General features: G+C 44.9%; 1 long non-coding RNA gene across 1 annotated transcript; it reads left to right on the forward strand.

Annotated features, from left to right (window-relative positions):
• The first annotated feature begins 1,698 nt into the window (after positions 1-1,698).
• Positions 1,699-3,899, forward strand: LOC110307575. The gene is made up of 4 exons (XR_002379425.1): positions 1,699-2,352; positions 2,859-2,953; positions 3,058-3,387; positions 3,716-3,899. It is a non-coding gene; the product is annotated as an uncharacterized LOC110307575 (long non-coding RNA).
• Positions 3,900-5,942: the final 2,043 nt, after the last annotated feature.

The raw sequence follows: 5,942 nt of genomic DNA on the forward strand, positions 1-5,942 counted from the left end.
CCGTCACACTGTCACAAAAGGCTATGGTTTCCCCTATCCTTGGATAGAAAAACTCTCTGCCTTGGTTTCTCTAGGGAAAATCATGCTTGGGAGATAATTCTCAAGACCCATTGTCCCTTCTTTCTTAGAGTCCAGTGGCTACATCTATCCCAGAACCTAAACATCACAGTATTGCAGGGTGACTTCATATCTTGTCATGTTCCATGAGTAAAACAGTTCCTATAAGCTGTGGTTTCTGTGCATTTTGGACCATAAAGTAAAATTTACATGTTTCCATTTTGATTTTGTTCTTATTTAATGTTTGATCCAACCAGTATCTCATTGTAGTGGACCAATAAGGGTCTTGCTTAGTCTTTCATTCTTCTTTGTTCTCTTTGACTGTTTAGAACAGCCAAAGTTTAATGATCTAACAGACCAATGCAAATACCACAAATGACAGAGCTGGCTAAACAGCGATCCCATTATCCCTTTCTCGAAATATAGGAAAGTGCATTTCCCAAATACCACTATAATTAGGCTGAGACCATGGGGCAGCTGGGTTTGGCCAATGTTATCTGGCTAGAAAAGATGGCAAGTGACTTCTGGGCCTGGCATGAAGCCCTGAGCTTCAATGACCAATGCTCTCTCTCCTCCTTCTGTGGTGACATTGAAAGCCACATATGTAAGATCTTGGCACTCCAGGATGGAGTGGTTTAGGTTTCCGAGCGACCTCTTGGAAGAGAGCTTTAGCTATGACTCAAGCAAGTGGTGAGTCTGAAGCATCTCAGGTCTAAGGAGCTGAGGGTTACTTATGGAGGGTTTGTTATGTCCGCTAAGGTGAGTGGTTAGTGGTAAATCAAGGCTTTTCTTTAGGATTGTTCAAGCCTCTCTGCTTCCGGCTTTCAACACAGGTGCTCACTGGCTGGGCCTGGCATTGTCATGAGAAGTCAGACAGCACAACAGTCTACGCAAGCTTGTCTGTTCCTCATCACAGTGTTTGAAAACAGACTGCGGATATTTGATTGGGAGTGCATCTGTGTCCGGATATATACATACTTTCATGGACAAACCTTGAAGCCTTTGCTGACAAACACATCCTTTGCGGGAAAGTCATTTTTTGTAAATCTCAGTCAGGAAGACTTGGCTATGGGGGCTCGCGCCCTTGGGAGGCAGAGGCAGAAAGATAACCGCGTGTTTGAGGCTAGGGTGGGCTACACAGTGAAATGCCGTCTCATAAGAAAAAAAATAGAAGAAAGGAGGAATGATGGGAGAGAGAAGAAAATAAATAGACAGAGGGAGGGAAGGATGGATGGAGAGAGAGAGAGAGAGAGAGAGAGAGATCATATGAAGACAGAGACCATATGAAAACAGAATTCTTCATGCTTCCAAACAAGGTTGTTTACTTGAATTGGAGTGTCATGGTGATGCTTCGTGGAGTGTGTCCTCGGGCCACCCCCACTCCCATCTCAATGCTTGTCTCCAAGGAGAGCACCCTTTGTTATACCTCAAGTTCATTGCTATCTCCAAGGGGACAGCCAGCTGAGTACACTCCCTCTCCAGATCAAGAGCCACTGTGTAGGCGGTGGGCATTCAGACCTCAGGATGCCTTTGAGCTCTGGAGAAAGCCAACCCCACCATGCCTGAGAACAAGAGCGGAAGGGGAGGAAGCTCACGATGCCCCTCCTCCCTGGAGGCTTTCATTCTGCTGAGGAGCAGAATGTAGGGAGGCCAGCCAGTGTCTGGGAGGAGCCACAGAAAGAAAAAAAAATCAGGGACAACAGGCTCTTTTTAAAATGTCATTCAATTATCCAACCGCACTATGGCAGTTTGTGACCCACAGTTCAGAGGGAAGTAGAGATAGTGCTGAGTGACATGAAGAGGGCAACGATGGCTAGGCAGATTGGCACAGACACAGGAGGAGGAAAGGCAATGGTGTTCCCTTCACTACCATGCCACACAAACCTACGAGGCCATACCTGATGTTATTTATGTTTTATCTTCAACTATGTCTTAGGATGGTCTGCTTGCCTACACGGGTATGAGTGGATGCCTGAGGTTGATATTGGTGTGGCTTCCTCAAATGCTTCTCACACCTTGATTTTTGAGACAGGGTCCCTCACTGAGCCTGAAGCAACTGGCTGACCAGTGAGCCCCCAGGATCTCTGTCCCCCTAAGCTGGCAACCTAGGTACTTGCTACGGTGCCTGGATTTTATGTGGATTTCAGGGATCCGGACTCAGGACGCCAGGCTCTCTCGCTAAGCCATCTTTCCAGCCCTGTATATAACTTCTGTTTTAACCTGAGAAAATGTTATTCGAATCCCTGCTAAAACGCTTCACCTTCTACCTCAGAACTGGAAACCAGGGAGATCTAGGTAAGTCCCTTTTCTTGTCTTCTGATGGAAACTTCAGGCTAAGCACACGCAGCTATGTGTCTCCTGTTCGACCTGTTACTTCCAGTGAGCTGTGATGTGCCTTTCTTCTAACTGCAAGGCCATGTTTTCTTTGTGTGGGTTTAATCTTATCACACTACCATAATTCATTTGCATATTGTTCCTGATACCTCCCTACATATCTGGGTTCATACTCTCTATAACACATAGAATTTAGCTAGGGCCAGTGCAGGCTGCCCAGCCTCAGCTGGGACTATTATGTTTCTTGTTTTTTGTTTTCTTTGTTTGTTTGTTTTTCATTTTTATTTTTGTTTTTTCGAGACAGGGTTTCTCTGTGTAGCCCTGGCTATCCTGGAACTCACTCTGTAGACCAGGGTGGCCTTGAACTCAGAAATCCGCCTGCCTCTGCCTCCCAAGTGCAGGGATTAAAGACGTGGGCCACCACTGCCAGGTGTTTTTTGTTTTCTTATGTAGCATCTTTCCAGCAGATCTTGGGAGAGGAATTCTCAGTGCCGGTTCTAATTTCACAACCATTTGGGTAACCTTGACCTTTGACCTTTGTGAATTTGGATGGAATGGCCATGTGAGTATCTGGTTCTTGTGTCTATAGATTCTCTGTCCCTAATTGACTCAGGGAATCTTTGTAGGTAACCGTTGCTTTTTGTTTGTTGTTTGTTTCTCTTTCAGTTTTTCTTCCTGGTGATGGTCCCTCTGCTACTTGATTTTGGCCACCTCCAGCTGAGGACATCTAGGGACAGAGAAATCTGAGTGCTGTGCTGACTGGGATGACCTTGGGTAAAATGTGTGTTGAAGGAAGCCAGACGCTACCTAGATGTAGGTTTGCATCAGTGTCATGAAACACCCGAGGCAGGCAACTTTACAAGCACCAATGGTTTACTTAGGTTATTTAGAGTTGGGAAAGTCTAAGGACCAGTTTCTTGTGATGTATGGCCTTCATGGTGATCAAGTCTCAAAGTCGAGCATGTATCACACTGCGAGGAGGCAGGCAACAAGCAGGTATGTATCGTCTAGTCCGACTTCCTCTAGGAAAGCCACCAGAATTCAGTCATGGGGGCTCAACATGATGAGTTTAATCTTCATCACCCCAAACTCATCTCTCGGCATTACATTAAGTTCACACCATCTTAATTCTTCAAAAATAGGGATTACATTTGAACTCATGAGTCCCAGGAGACACACTTTAGATGCCTGCCAGTCTTAGCTCATGACTGACAAATCCAAGCCTCACTGCTATTGGGGGACTTAAATTCTGAAAATCAGGTCTGGTAAAAGTATTTGAGAAAGCAGGTCCATCTGATTTTATCTTGTGTCATTCTTTCAACAGTGGACATGGGAAGCTGGATGACAAGTCGTCCCACAGGGCAGGGGAACCCTAAGTGGAGTCCCCGCCCTCCTCAGTTGTAATATACTCTGTATATTATGCACTACGTGGAAATAATGTATACTTGACATATTTATGCCTCTGAAATATATAAATAAACAAGGGTCCATCCACACATATATAAAACATATTATATATGAGTTGAATTCTTGAGTTGATTCCTCATGAAAATAAATCTTGCAGCTACTTTTCCTCTATTATCTCTTTATAAATAGTATCCATAAATTTTCACCTTGGTGCCCTTCCATTTCTGTGACTGGCATTGAGGGTGCAGAGTCAGGATGGAATAGGAAAGCAAAAGATTAAAAAAGAAAGAAAGAAAGAAAGAAAGAAAGAAAGAAAGAAAGAAAGAAAGAAAAAAGTGAGAGAGAAAAAGAGAGAGAGAGAGAAGAGTTCACTCCACAGTGAGAGAGAGAGAGAGAGAGAGAGAGAGAGAGAGAGAGAGAGAGAGAGAAGAGTTCACTCCACAGCTGCAATGTGTATCTTCTGGGGTACCAATTCTCTTCAAAGAATGTCCCCTCTGGTGCTTGGCGTGTGAACCCATGGACCATAACTTGCACTGTTCTGGTTTTCATGGACACCTCTGTCTGCGGGGCAGGGAGACCATTAATCTCATATGTTTCCTCACCCTGAGAAGAGTTTTTCCCTTTGCTGAGAGTTTAAGGCAGATTGTGTCTGTTTCTACTGACCTCCGAGAGATTTGTCTTGTGTCCCCCTTTAAGCAGGTCATGTAGAAACCAATTACTGGAGCGTGTCTGGGCTCATAGGCTCCAGTGGGCAAGGTAGGAGCCTGGATTCTGTTATCTTCTCCTCTGCTGAAACCAGAGGGTTCTGCCAACAGAAGCAGTTTAGGATTCCGTAACTGAAGAGACACGTAGGGACTTCTCTGATTGACAGTTCTTCTCTAGGGCCTTCGAGTAAGTTTCGCTGCCTCCTGAGGGACAAAGATAAGGAGCTGGAGACCTCATGCCAACTGCCAGAGGTGACTGAGAATCCCATTTCAGAAGACCCAGCAGCTGTGGTAGACCCCACTGGAGTTGGCCATTATAATGTGCAGGAGGTCTCTTTTCTATGAAGAAAGAATTGTATCCACACAAACAGAACAGAGAAGAGCAATGGAATTATCTAGCGAAGGCAGGTGTTTGGGGGAGATATCCAGTCTTGACCAATGGAAGGGTGGCTGCGCAAAACCCAACAACGTACCTTACATATAATAAGCTCCTGTCTCAGTGGCTGGCGAGCTGTTCATTTCCTGAACTGTTTAGGGAGTCCTGCCTGCTGCCTGTCTTCTATAAAGAAGAACTGCTTAAAGCAGTTCTTGCTTGGTGTAATTATTGAACAGTAGCAAACACACAACCTTCCAGTGAATGTTTACATAGCTTTCTGTCATATCTTAAAGTCCTTCGTAGGATTAAAAAGCAAATGGTGTCAGGTCTGTAGAGAAAAGGGTCGCATGCTCCCTGAGACTCAGTCTCTATCAGAATGTCCCTTTGTATTTTATCTACCAGATGTCATTCACCAGGCACCCTCCCTGGGAGCCCCTATTCTAGTGCAGTCAGTACATCACTATTCTTGCTATCTCACTCTATTGTAAAATCCATGCTTGCCTCTTCTCCTGCCTTCCCGGCAGCTCCCTGCAACTCATTCTCTGATTTCCACCACTTCCTTTAAAATTATTTTAATTTTTTTTGTGTATGTGTAGAGAGGGGTGGTATGGTGTGTGCATGGCATGGTGCATGCGTGCTGTCAGAGGACAACGGTGTCTGTTCTCTCCTTCCGCCATGTGGTTTCCTGGGATTGAACGCAGCTCATCCGGGTTGGCAGCGAGTGCCTTTCTCCGCTGAGCCAGCTTGCCAGTGCTTGCTTCCTTTCTTCTTTAGGGTTTGATGAGAAACACTGTGCAGTCTCTCATGATGAACTTGGAATGATAATCTTGGCTGTGCCCTGACTGTCAGGTCAACATTCTGGTTGTATCTGCTTCCAGACTATTGTTTTTTCCCCACCTTCCAATGCTGCTTTTACCAGATTTGATCTTTCTCTTGGAAATGGACAAGAGACCTAACTAATGAGGTCACTGTTAACAGAATATTTGTAATTAAAAGAGTTCAATTGTTTCCTAAAGAGTTCAATAATGCTGATGAAAGCACACATCTCTGTTTGATCTCTGCAG

Source organism: Mus caroli, chromosome 13, assembly GCF_900094665.2.
Source record: "Mus caroli chromosome 13, CAROLI_EIJ_v1.1, whole genome shotgun sequence".
NCBI lineage: Eukaryota > Metazoa > Chordata > Mammalia > Rodentia > Muridae > Mus > Mus caroli.